The sequence below is a fragment of the Vulpes lagopus genome, chromosome 1 (assembly GCF_018345385.1).
Source record: "Vulpes lagopus strain Blue_001 chromosome 1, ASM1834538v1, whole genome shotgun sequence".
Classification (NCBI taxonomy): Eukaryota; Metazoa; Chordata; class Mammalia; order Carnivora; family Canidae; genus Vulpes; species Vulpes lagopus.
This window is the reverse complement of record NC_054824.1, coordinates 41,152,079-41,164,337: the sequence shown is the minus strand read 5'-3', so window position 1 is coordinate 41,164,337 and position 12,259 is coordinate 41,152,079. Positions and strand designations below refer to the sequence as shown.

The window sequence follows — 12,259 nt, the reverse complement described above, 5'->3', positions numbered from 1 at the left end:
GTGGGGTCATGGACTTAGATATATAGGGAGCTTTTGTATTCCAGTGGAGAAATTGTGAGGACATTGCAGTCGGGGGATGATGGTGATGATGGTATTATTTAGTGCTCAAAGAAACTACCTAAGGGGATCATATTTCTGAGAGCATCCAATATTATTTTCCTACTCCACAGCAATTTCCTTTTTTTTTTTTTTTTTTTTCTTTTTTGGTAGAGCTCATGTCTCCCAACAAAAGCTCAAATGTCACACATTCTTTCCCAGACTTCATTTCTGGGCTTGGCCATCTAGCTAAGGAATATAGGGCAACATGTGGGCATAGTGGAGAATGAGGAAAGGCAAGCTTCTGATAACAAATTACTTCCTTAATTAAAAAAAAACAAAAGATTCTTCTGAAAAGATTCCAGGTCCCTCTCTGTGATTCTGAGTATTTCTATATGAGGAATTGATGTTTGTAATGGTGGTGGTCAACTTGCAATGATAAGGAAAAGTCCAAGTGTATTACAAATTGACTAGAATCCTGTAATCACTGAGCTACAAAACTCTTGAACTATAGAATTACCTATATCTAGGGTTCTTTTTTAGTGCAATTTATTAATAAATTCTTTATATCTAGGCCTAGATATATTTGGACTGGTGTTTTGTTACCTGGAATAGAATTATCCTGTCTGATGCATTTTACCAATTCATTCTTTTTCTTTTTTCAACAAACAGTAACTAGATTTCTTTAATGCCATCACTTGCTTAATCTTAGCATTCAAATCTGAATCCTAATAGCATTTATGATGCTTTTCTTATTCATTATTTCCTTCCATGATTCTTTCCTACCGTATTACAAATAATTTGAAGTCAGGGATTTTGTGTTGTCCCTGTAGTTGTTGTTTTTGCTTGTCCACTCATTCCTCTACAACAGTTGATGAAGTTCCCTGGGCACCAAATGAACCTGATTAATATTTATTTAATTATATTAAATAGCTTTGGATAATTGAATATTCCTCCCCCCTCTCTTATAACTCTAATTTCATATAATCTAAGGTGATTAAATTTAGAATGAAAAATACATATTAAAAAAATAAAAAAGAAAAATACATATTATATTATTAATTTTCTCACCCTCAGCTAAAATTCAAAGAATGTAATAAATAAATAAATAAATAAATAAATAAGCTTGAGTAGTCTCAGAATTAATATGAATAGATGAATATTGCTCTAATTGAAAGAGAATCTGGCTAAGGATTACACTTCATTCAAATTAAATATAGCTTCATAGAAATAGGAACAGAAAAATTAAATTTATTTTGAATACACATTATTGATAAACTTTTTTAATGACACTGCCCACTGGAGGATATTATGGGGAAAGAAATGTCCCTCTCTGATAAGTCTGTCAGCATTGCTAAAGTGTAGTGACAGCTTTCTCTGAAAACTGCTTGAAGACATTATTTTTTTCATTTGCTTCCAGTCAGTTTTTTTCTCATCTACTTCAAAGTAAACCTAAGAGCACTTTCCAGACTGAGCTAGTCGTCTCCCAATTCCAAAGTATACAGTAATGTGGACTATAATTTCATTTGATTATCACAATTTTTCAATCTTTTTGATCTGAATAAGCCAGAATCGAACTTCCAATTCTAGTTTTCTTAGAGAGTTATTACATCTTCTCTTACTTCTCTTGGGTCCCAAAACCCCCCTCTCTGCTATGTCTTAGGAAATTATTCTCAGGTTTACTCAGGTATAAAACACAGAGAAAGTATGGCTTTAGTCTAATGTCTGAAGTTTCAAGATGACCTAGGATTCTTGTGTAGAATCTGAAATGCAGATACTCATAAGTAAACTGGACCTCAGCTCCCTCTAATGCATCTCCTTTCATTGTTTCTGAAGTTTCTTCCATATGCTGGCCTTACCCGCTTTTAAGTTTTATGTCTTAATATGTCTTTAATAATAAAATAGAACTTAAAGATTCCAGACTAAACTGAATCCCTTATATTCCATCTGCATTTTAAACATGGTCATCATATTCTGTATGGACTATAATTGATTGATTTTGTCTTATTTTCCTATGTCAAGTCTTAATAGAGTTGATTATAGTTAACAGACTATTCAAAAAACATAGATTATAAACTTACTACATGTCAGGTACCTGGAATGGAAACATGAATATAAATGGGTCCTGGCTCAATACACTCTGGCTTTAGTGGGGAGACAAATGAACAAGCAGACAAACTGGGTGTAAGGTTTAGCTGGTTGCCAAGCATATAATATATATTTACCAAAGATTTAAGAAGATAAGAAAAGAGTGAGAAAGGGCTATATTTGAGTATACACATTTATTCAAGGAGTGATCAGGATTTTACTATATTCATTTTCTCAATTTCATCTAGTCTCATCATTTTAAATATTGTGTGTTAACAGATAACTTCCAGATTTACATCTCTGTTACCAAATACTCCTCTGTCTCCATATATCTGATTTCCCCTTGGATATCTCCATTTAGATAGCTAACATGCTTCACAAACTTAACATTCCAAACCCAAATTCCTGAACTTTCCCCCCACATCTATATGTTACACATTCTTCCCTATTTCAGTAAAGGACAACTCCATCCTTTCAGTTGTTCAAACCAAAAAAAGTTGACTCCTTTTCTTCCACATTCCATATCAAATCCTTTAATAAATACTGTCAGCTCTGTCTTTAAGATGTATCCAGAATTTAATCACGTCTTAGCATTCCCACAGTTGTTACTATGGCCCAAGCTTCCATGATCACTGATATAGACCCTACATCATTAAAATGGGTTTCTAACCACTCTAACTGGTCTATTTGCTTCCACCTTTGCCTATGTAGTCTATTCTCAACACATCAGCCAAAATGCTAAACAACAAAATAAGCCATGCCCTTCTATTCAACATCCTTCTATTCAACATCCTTTAGTGATTTCCCGTTCCATGCAGAGAAAACTCCAAAATCTTTACAATGGTTTGTAAGGCCCTTTTTGATGTCTCTCTTCTATTCTTTCTCTGGCCTCATCGCCTGCTACCTGCTCTTTAACTCGTCTCACTCCAGCTGCATTTTGTTCCTTGATGTTTCCAAACATGGCAGACACTCTCCCACCTCAGGACCTTTACACTTGCTTTTATCTAGTCATGATAATTCCTACCCCAAACTCCCTTCTTGGTCTACATCAGAAATTTGTTCAAATGCTGTCCTTTAGCATGAGACTCTCTAACTATTGTATTTAATATCAGAACATACTTCTTCCACCACTACCAGATTTTCTACACATGTTCCTTGTGTTATTATATGCTACTTCCTCATTATCTAGAATAATTATTAATTTTTTTATATCTTTTTAGGTTGTCTCCCCAACCCCCAAATAGAATATAAGCTCCAATGTAATAATTTTTGTCTTCTAGTTGGTTTATTTTTTTTCTTCTAGTGCTAAATCTATAACATCTGGAATGTTTTCAGGCATATAATAAGCTTTCACTAAGCATGAAGAATGGGCATTTATATTTGCCAGAAAGAGTTGGACAGTTCCCTAAAGGCAGTTACCCCTGAACTTAGATGGAAGAGGCCTTGAGACTAGAGAGGACACAGGGAACTCAAAGAATTGCAGTCTACATATTCTAGGAAGTAGTGTGACCCATTGGCTCAATGTGCAAACTCTGCAGTCAGAATCATGCTAAATATTGACTCTAATAGTTCTCCATGTGATGTAAGGCAAGTAACTTTATCTCTGAAACTTGTTTTCCTTAGTTTTAAAATGGGGTGATAACACTATAGTTTTCACAGTGTCTGGCTAGTAAATTTTCATGTGACCGTTATACAGAGAGTGATTTGTTATGGAGTCTGTACTCAACAAGTGGTATTTATCATTACTCTCCTAATTATTAATAAACTAGATACTACATGTAGTTAACATAGTTTTCAGTATCTAAGAGGCCAGCTTATGGCTGTTAAGACATGTTCAGCTGCAACTGCTGCTGCTGAAATGGGTTGGAATGGAAAATTGTTAGGGATTAATGACACAAGATGAGGGAACAGGGTTTTTTGTTTTTGTTTTTGTTTTAAAGCCATAGAATATATCTTGTAATATCTTGTAGGCTTAGTTAAGTGTTTTAGACTTTCTTCTGTAAGTTACTGGTTCTCAAACTTGAATATGCATCAGCATCACCTGGAAGTCTTGTCAGAACACTGATTATTAGGTCCTACCCCAAGAATTTCTGGTTCACTAGGTCTGGAATAGATCCTCATAATTTGTATTTTTATCAAGTTCCCAGGGATATTCATTATCTATAGTTGCATAACAAATCATCACCAAATTAATTGGCTTAAAAGAACTAACATTTATTATCTCACAGTTTTTGTGGGTCAAGAATCCAGGTGAAGGCTGAAGTCATGCGTCAGTTAGGGCTTTGGTTTCGTTTGAGAGCTTGACTGAAGGAGGAAGTGCTTCTAAGATCACTCATGAGGTTACTGCAAAGATTCCTACTCAGGCTATTGGCCTGAGGGCTTCATCATTTCCTTGCTGCCTGTCAGCTGAAGACCTCCCTTAGTCCTTTGCTATGTAGACTCTCCACAGGGCAACTCACAATATGGCAGCTGGCTTCCCTCTGAGATAGCAAGCAAGAGAGAGGCCCCAAGATAAAAGCCACAGTTTTTTTTTTGTTTGTTTGTTTGTTTGTTTTATGTAACCTAATTTTGGAAGTGACATCCCATTATATCTGCCATATTCTGTCAGGGAGAAGTAAAAGTCACTAAATCCAGCCCGTACTTACTGGGAAGGAACTACAGAAGGGTGTCAGTTCTAGGAAGCAAGAATTAGTGGTGGTCAAGGTGATGACGATGGTACTGATTTGGAGACCATAATCAGAGAACCATTGCTGTAAAGAAATTTAAGCAAGTAAGTGCCATGAATGGATCCGGCTTGGAGAGGTGCTGAAAATGGAGATGAGACTGCTTAGGAAGCTGTTTCAGTAATCTCTGTGACCTTTATACTAGGATAATTAATATTCTTATATGTTTTGAAAATCGCTACTTACTTAGTCAATATATTTAGCAATCATACCTCCAAATTTTGCTCTGAACTTGCTCTATAAATAAAATATTTGAAAATAGCTTTCAACATTTATAAAAAGATTTGTGTGGAGTTACATTCCATTAAAGGTTTCAACAATTGAAAGCAAATAAAATTGTTCTTTTATTTACCTTTGAGCATATTTGAATCAAGAGTGGTTTCGGCCTAGACTATTAGAAAAGATACTTTGGGTTTGGCCACTAACATTACAAGATAAAGGCAATGGATCATTCTAAATAAAGAAGTGCAGCCCTTCCCTTCAAACATAGATCTCTTTCTCTCATTCTTTCTCCCATTTTCTGTGTCTCTCTCTTGCTCTATCACTGTCTCTAAAGCTTAGACTAGACTGCAAATTAATAATATAATCAAGGGCACAACTGTTGAAAGTACTATGAAAATCAACATAAAAATGGAGCACCATTCCATAAAATGAAGAGAAAATTAAAAGAAGTAAATGACTTTATTTATTTATTTATTTATTTATTTATAAATATGTAACACTTCACAAATTTTTGTGTGTCACCCTTGCGCAGGGGCCATGCTAATCTTCCCTGTATGATTCCAATTTTAGTATATGTGCTGCCGAAGCAAGCATGAAGTAAATGACTTTAAAAGTGTAGGAAATTGTGTAGCATGAGTAGACTTGAATGTTATTTTTACAATTATTTTTGCATAGAAATACATGATGTTGTAATTTTACTTTTTCCTGAAGCTTGACAGTCTGGTTGAGACTGTGCACTAAGAAGCTGTCTTGTTAGCTGAGGCAGGCAGCCTGCTTGACCCCATCAACCATTCCCATCCAACCTCTGAGGTGGGTTACATCCAGTTTCAATAGTAGGTTTCATATTCTTTTGTCATGGCACCAGAGGGCAGTTTAGCCTCTCTGGCTGGGGATTCTATTCCCTTGGCCAGCTTTTATGTCCGAAGTCAATTCACTTGCTTTAGCCTGCTTTCACCTCCTGGTTATTGATTTTGGCTGACATTTAGTTCAACTTGTTATCAATTCTCTTAATCATTTCAAAAAGAGAGAAGGGAGCAAAGATGTCTTAACCATATCACATCAGCCCAAGACAGCTTTGAGTCATTCATTTCACAGAGGGGCCCATGTATGAATAAGTGTTTTCCTTAACATTACTTTAGCCATGGGAACCTGGGTGGCTCAGTGGTTGAGTGTCTGCCTTTGGCTCAGGGCGTGATCCCAGACTCCCGGGATCGACTCCCACATCGGGCTCCCTGCGAGGAGCCTGCTTCTCCCTTTGCCTATGTCTCTACCTCTCTGTGTGTCTCTCATGAATAAATAAATAAATACAATCTAAAAAAAAACACTACTTTAGCCATAGCAAAAGTAATAGAAAAAGTTAGCTCATGAATATATAAATATATCAAAGACCTGATTCTTTATTTTAACCAAACAGTTGTTTCTACCTCTACTGCAACCAGGTGCTTCCCCACCCAACTCATATACCTTGAGATAAATAGTTAATGCTCAGCAAAGTACAAATGGACATAATTTTGAAAAGGCTAATTATTATTCAGAAAGTTAGTAAGTTAAACCCTGTAAACCATACAAAAAAAATTAAAAGTGGCAGAGACAAGTTGACAGACAGATGTCTTTCACCAAGATCACCTGAGGATAGATGAAGGAGCTGGTTGAATTGTATATATTGCAAAACCTTTTCACTAAGTTAGTAAGAGTATTGCATTATTTGAGAAAGTAAAGAAGTACATATGCAGAAAAGTATTACATTATTTGAGCCATTTCTAGTTTCAACCATGGCTTTCTCCTAATTTCTCCTAAATTCTAGATCAGTATTTCTAGATGCCTGTTGAGACAACTTTCAGGTATGAGCCTGTTCCTCTATCATTATCCCCTGCCATAAAGACCAAATTGTCCATGTTGTTATGAGATCTTTGAAGGCAGAAATAATGTCTACTTTAGCTTTGTATCTCTAGTATTTTTCCCCAAAGGAGAAGAGAGGCAAGCAGATATAATCATATATCCAGGAATGATTGGATTCCTTGGATATGATTCCTTAAAGAAATGAATTTATTATGTTGTGACTTGTAAACTTTAGGTTAGCACAAGATTTGTCTCACAAAGCAGGATCTTGTTACTAAAGGATAAAACAGGCATTAGCACCATCCTGGAAACCTATATAGATATGTTTATTATCAGGACAGGTAATCCCTCAGAACAAGTCAGCAGACCAGGATAAAATGAAATATTTATTCTATTAGATAGATATTAATGGAGTATTTCTTGTCCTCAAGTTACTGTTAGAAGATAGATGAGTAAAACATGGCTCCTGAACTCTGGAAATTTCTTTTGAAAGGGAGGCACAGCACTAATCACAACTATAATTAGATAATTTTCCATTGTTTGTTTCCTCTATTCCTTTCAAAGTTCTGTAAGGGCTAGAATTTTCTATTCTGGCAGCTAGCACAGTGCTGGCACATATTAGACATTCCACAAATCCTTGTACAAGAAAGAACTAGTCATTTTAATGCCAAATGGAGAGTAGTCACCCTTTTCTCTCCATACCCTTCCTTTCCCTCTTCCTTCAGGCCCCTCTGCCAGACCATTAACAGGTTCCTCAGGCATGGATCCAAATCTCTCCCAGCCAGCTTTCTTCCACTAGAGGGACCTTTCTAAAACCAAGCCTGATCCTGCTTAAATCCTTTCTGTCCAACCAGTAAAAGTGGTTCTTCGCTTTAGGGTTAGAGACCCTTTTAAAACTCTGACAAAAGCCATGGAACATTTTCCCACTTAAAATGCATCTACAAGATCTTATATTTAATTTCTAGGTGTTTATAGTATTTCTGAGGCCCATTTTCTAAGCCAACAAAGGTCTAAGAACTCTAACCTAAGAATCTCAAGATAAAATGCAAACTCTTTAGTAGGATACAAGATCTGTGTCATCCCTGTGTCCTCTTCTGGCATTACCCTCTCCCCAGCAGCCATACCCCCAACCTGTCTTTACACCCCAGCTGTACCAGTTTAGTCTACTTCCCAAAATACACCCTGTTCTCTTGGACTCCATGTACCTTCCTGGAGTCAGTGTTCTCATCTCACAACCCCATCTTTTATCTGCTTAGTAAATCTTATCCTTCAAACACAAGTTCACATTCTACTACTTCCAGGAGGCCTCCTCCAACAGTAATAAAAGGCATCTTTTAGTTCTTTGGGCCATCTTTGGTCTTTTCATATACCTATGGGGTTGCTTATCTAACAATAATTATCTTTATTCACAAGTCTCTACTCTAAGCTCTAGAAATATTACTACTACTACTAATAATGGTTAGTATAATGAGCTTACAATTGCATGAGGCACAGTTCTAACTACTTACATGTATAACACAATATAAATTTCACAAGAATTCTGTGAAATAGGTGTTATTTTTTTAAAGATTTTATTTATTTATTTATTTGAGAAAGAGAGAGAAAGAAGCAGACTTCCCCCTGAGCAGGGAGCCCTACTCAGGGCTCAATCTCAGGACCCTTGGATCATGACCCAAGCCAAAGGTAGACACTTATCCAAATGAGTCTGGGTGTTATTTTTTGTCTATATTTTATAGTCAAAAAAGCAAGGTACAAAGAGGCTACATTTAATTACTTGAGTCAAGAAAATAATCTGCAAACATGCTTCTTAAAATGTATTGAATTGAGATGCAGTATTAGAAATATCAACGAATTGCTGAAACAGTACTTAAAATAGCTGCCATTTGCTGAGAGCTGAGTACTCTCACCATGTATTTGGAATTTTACCTTATGCTATCACTAATAGTCACCACACTTCAGCAAGGCAGGCATTAGTTTTCATTTAACAATGGAGGAAAAAGGATGCCTGGGTGGCTCAGTGGTTGAGCGTCTGCCTTCGGCTCAATGCGTGATCCCTGAGTCCGGGGATCGAGTACCACATCGGGCTCCCTGCATGGAGCCTGTTTCTCCCTCTGCCTGTGTCTCTGCCACTCTCTCTGTGTGTCTTTCATGAATAAATAAAATCTTAAAAAAAAAAAAAAAAACCAGTGGAACACCCTCTATTTAATCTCTTGACAGATTGCTTTATATACAATCTGAATACAGAAGAGGGAAACCATGGGAAGACTTCTCAGAAGGGCTGGTTTATTAGTGAAGATGATAAAAACCATAGTTTGGGCAAGTTCTGTAGCCTGGAGAAAGTATGTGCTGCATTACAGGTGTGTCAAAAAAGGGAGATCACTTGATCTCTCAGAATAACCCTGACAATGAGGAGAACTGTAGCATGGTCAAATAGTCTCACCCTGTAGATCACATGGTCTCACTCTGGGCTTTATAGATTTACAAACTTGACTATTAGTGCCTCTAAGGATCATCAATTTTTAGAAGATTCAATTTATACATAATCACTAGAAACCAATGAAAAAACTAAAATGCTTTATTAAGTCATAATCCATTCACTAATAAGTACCTCCACTCTTTGTCCTATCTGTATGAGAAGTTACATCATAATTAAAAAGATTGCCAGGAACACAGAGATCAGAACTGTGGGAGTTGGTGAGACTTAATTTTTCAACAGAGTCTGTCTATACGCCAGCCATGCACCGAAGGATATAACAGTGGTCAAAAAAGACAAAGATCCTGTCCTCATAGATTTTTTTTTAAGATTTTACTTATTTATTCATGAGACACACACACACAGACAGAGAGAGAGACAGAGAGAGAGAGAGGAGCCCCCCCTCCTCCCCATGAGGAGCCTGATGTGGAACTCAATCCTAGACCCCATGATCACAACCCGGGCCAAAGGCAGATGCTCAACCACTGAGCCACCCAGGTGTCCCAGATCCTGTGCTCACAGATATTAAATACTGGGGTTGCATCATTAGGTCCTGTAATCCTATCCTTCAATCTGCATTATAGGGACAACCCCATTGTGTGCTAACAGTGATTACAAGGAACTTTCTGAGTGATTACAATCAACTCCCAATATTTGCTTCCAGACAGTCCCTTCCCTATTGATACTCTACCACTAATAATAAATCCATTTTAGATTTAAGAAATTCTTTTGACTGATGTTTGTTCTAACAATTAGATTATTTTCAAGTCTTTAATAACCTGCTATTCCTGTAAAAAGACTCTATCTTCTCTGTTCTGGTACATGTTGACTTAGTTTAACTCTCAGAGAGCTGGAGGTCTTATTTCTCTCATCTCGTTTTTGGCACTTCATTGCTGGTTTTGTGCATCAACCTATGGAGATCAGTTTGAGTTGAAGTATGCTTCTGTACTTGTTTGCAAATTGGCAAATAGATCATTGTGTCTATAGCTTGTAGTATAGAGAGAAAATGGGTTGAAAATGTAGGTTGGAGCCAAATCAGGAGGATTTTGGGGAGTAGGAACTTTATTCTTTATTTGGTAGAAATTCATCGCGGGTTTTAAAATAAGAAGTAACAGATACATGTTTTCAGAAGGTACAAACTTCAGGACAAAAATTCAGATAGAAAAGAAAAAAAGCTTTCTTTTTCCAGAGCTGATCCTAATTTCAGTTTTATGCCTCTATTCTTCTAGTTCATACAATTTAATCCCAATTGGTTTAGGATCTTCCACTGTTTCTTCCTATATTTCCTTGCCAGACATCTAAATTGAGTGATTTGGCTTTTCCTGGGATTTTTTTTTCTCTCACACCAATTCTAAATAATGTTTTCCTGGCTCAGAAGATAATATGTTTTCCACCAATATGTTTGTGAATATAAGAACAGAAGGAACATGTGCCACATTCCTAAAGTGGACCCAAAACAAAAACCAGCGCCCAGAGTTTTCTGCTTTCAACAGGGTGCAGAAGCTGTACCATAGAAATGGCTGGCCAGCCTTTATTAGAGCTGGACAGAGGGCCAAGTCAGCCTCATGGAGTTCTCAGGTGCTACTGTAAGGGGCATGGGGTCCTAGCATTAAGATGGTTAATATTCTTATGTAACCTCAGTGAGTTTCCCACAGCAATAGAATTTTTCCTATGTGCTCAGGAGGAATAGAGAAGCAGCCAAGAGGGAGTTAGATAAATCTAAATGGTGACTTTGCAGTCCAGAGTAAGAGATAATGCATGATCTGCTCATACTGAGAGATTATTTAAGTCCCTGGATCCTGGATGAAGAATTAAGGCTCATATTAGAAATTAAGTTTTAGAAAATTAAATATATTTACACATCTTTTATGCTTAACTACTTGGTCTGAAATTCTTACCTAATACATAGCTTCAAATCCAAAAATTGCATCCATGACTATCAAGGAAAGTTTCCTAATCAATAGAAAGTTAGAGTATACTACCAGTAGTGAGACAGGGAAAATGCTAAGTTCAATTTCATCAGTTAAAAAACAGTTTTAGGCTAATATGACTGTAGCTATCTGAATAATTAAACTTTGAATTAAAAGCAGAGTTCTAGCATGGGAAAAAAAATCAATGGAGAAGGAACAAATAAAGTTAATTGACTAGCTAATGTAGGGATATACTAATTACCTAAATATTCACCAAGTACCTAAGTTATGAAGTTGATAGAGAACCAAAGGTTAAAATAAGGAAAATATTCTCCAATTAAGTGATGTTCTATAAAACTAGTCACCTACCCAATTAAAACACCCTATGCAATCCACAGTAGCATTTTCCCACACGTCCAGTCAAAGCCTTTTAATAGTCCCTTACTGATTATAATTCATATGTAATATCCAACTTAGAATCAATTGCAAACTGAAATTTCAAATTTGACAAGATGTGATTTCCTGAAGTTTCTGTAAGTAATATTGAATTACCCATATCCTACCACAATTATGAAAGAATGCCATTTTGTCCTATCTTATATTTTGTTGCAAAAGTCAGAATTTAATTCAGTCTACAATTGTTACAAGAATTGATACACAGTTGAACTACAAACTAAATTTATAAAGAACATCATAAAGAACATCTTAAACTTTTTTTTACTTTAAGATAACATTTCAATTTGATGTGTTATTATTTTATAATGTTGACCATAGAAATGTGGTATGTCTTAAAGGGAGAGAAGGGGGAGGGTCTATGGGAGAGGAGAGAGAATCCCAAGCAGGCTCCATGTCCAGCATGGATCCTGATGCAGGGTTTGATTTTTTTTTTTTTAAGATTTTTAAATATATTTATTCATGAGAGACACACACACACACACACACACACACAGAGAGAGAGAGAGAGAGAG

At 36.3% G+C, this 12,259-nt stretch overlaps 1 protein-coding gene and 1 non-coding gene across 5 annotated transcripts in view; one reads left to right on the top strand and one right to left on the bottom strand.

Annotated features, from left to right (window-relative positions):
* Positions 1-12,259, top strand: part of ADGRB3 (adhesion G protein-coupled receptor B3) — a 708,089-nt gene that overhangs the window by 490,451 nt on the left and 205,379 nt on the right. The window lies entirely within an intron of this gene.
* Positions 5,555-5,663, bottom strand: LOC121474777. Its single transcript, XR_005983525.1, has one exon. It is a non-coding gene; the product is annotated as a U6 spliceosomal RNA (small nuclear RNA).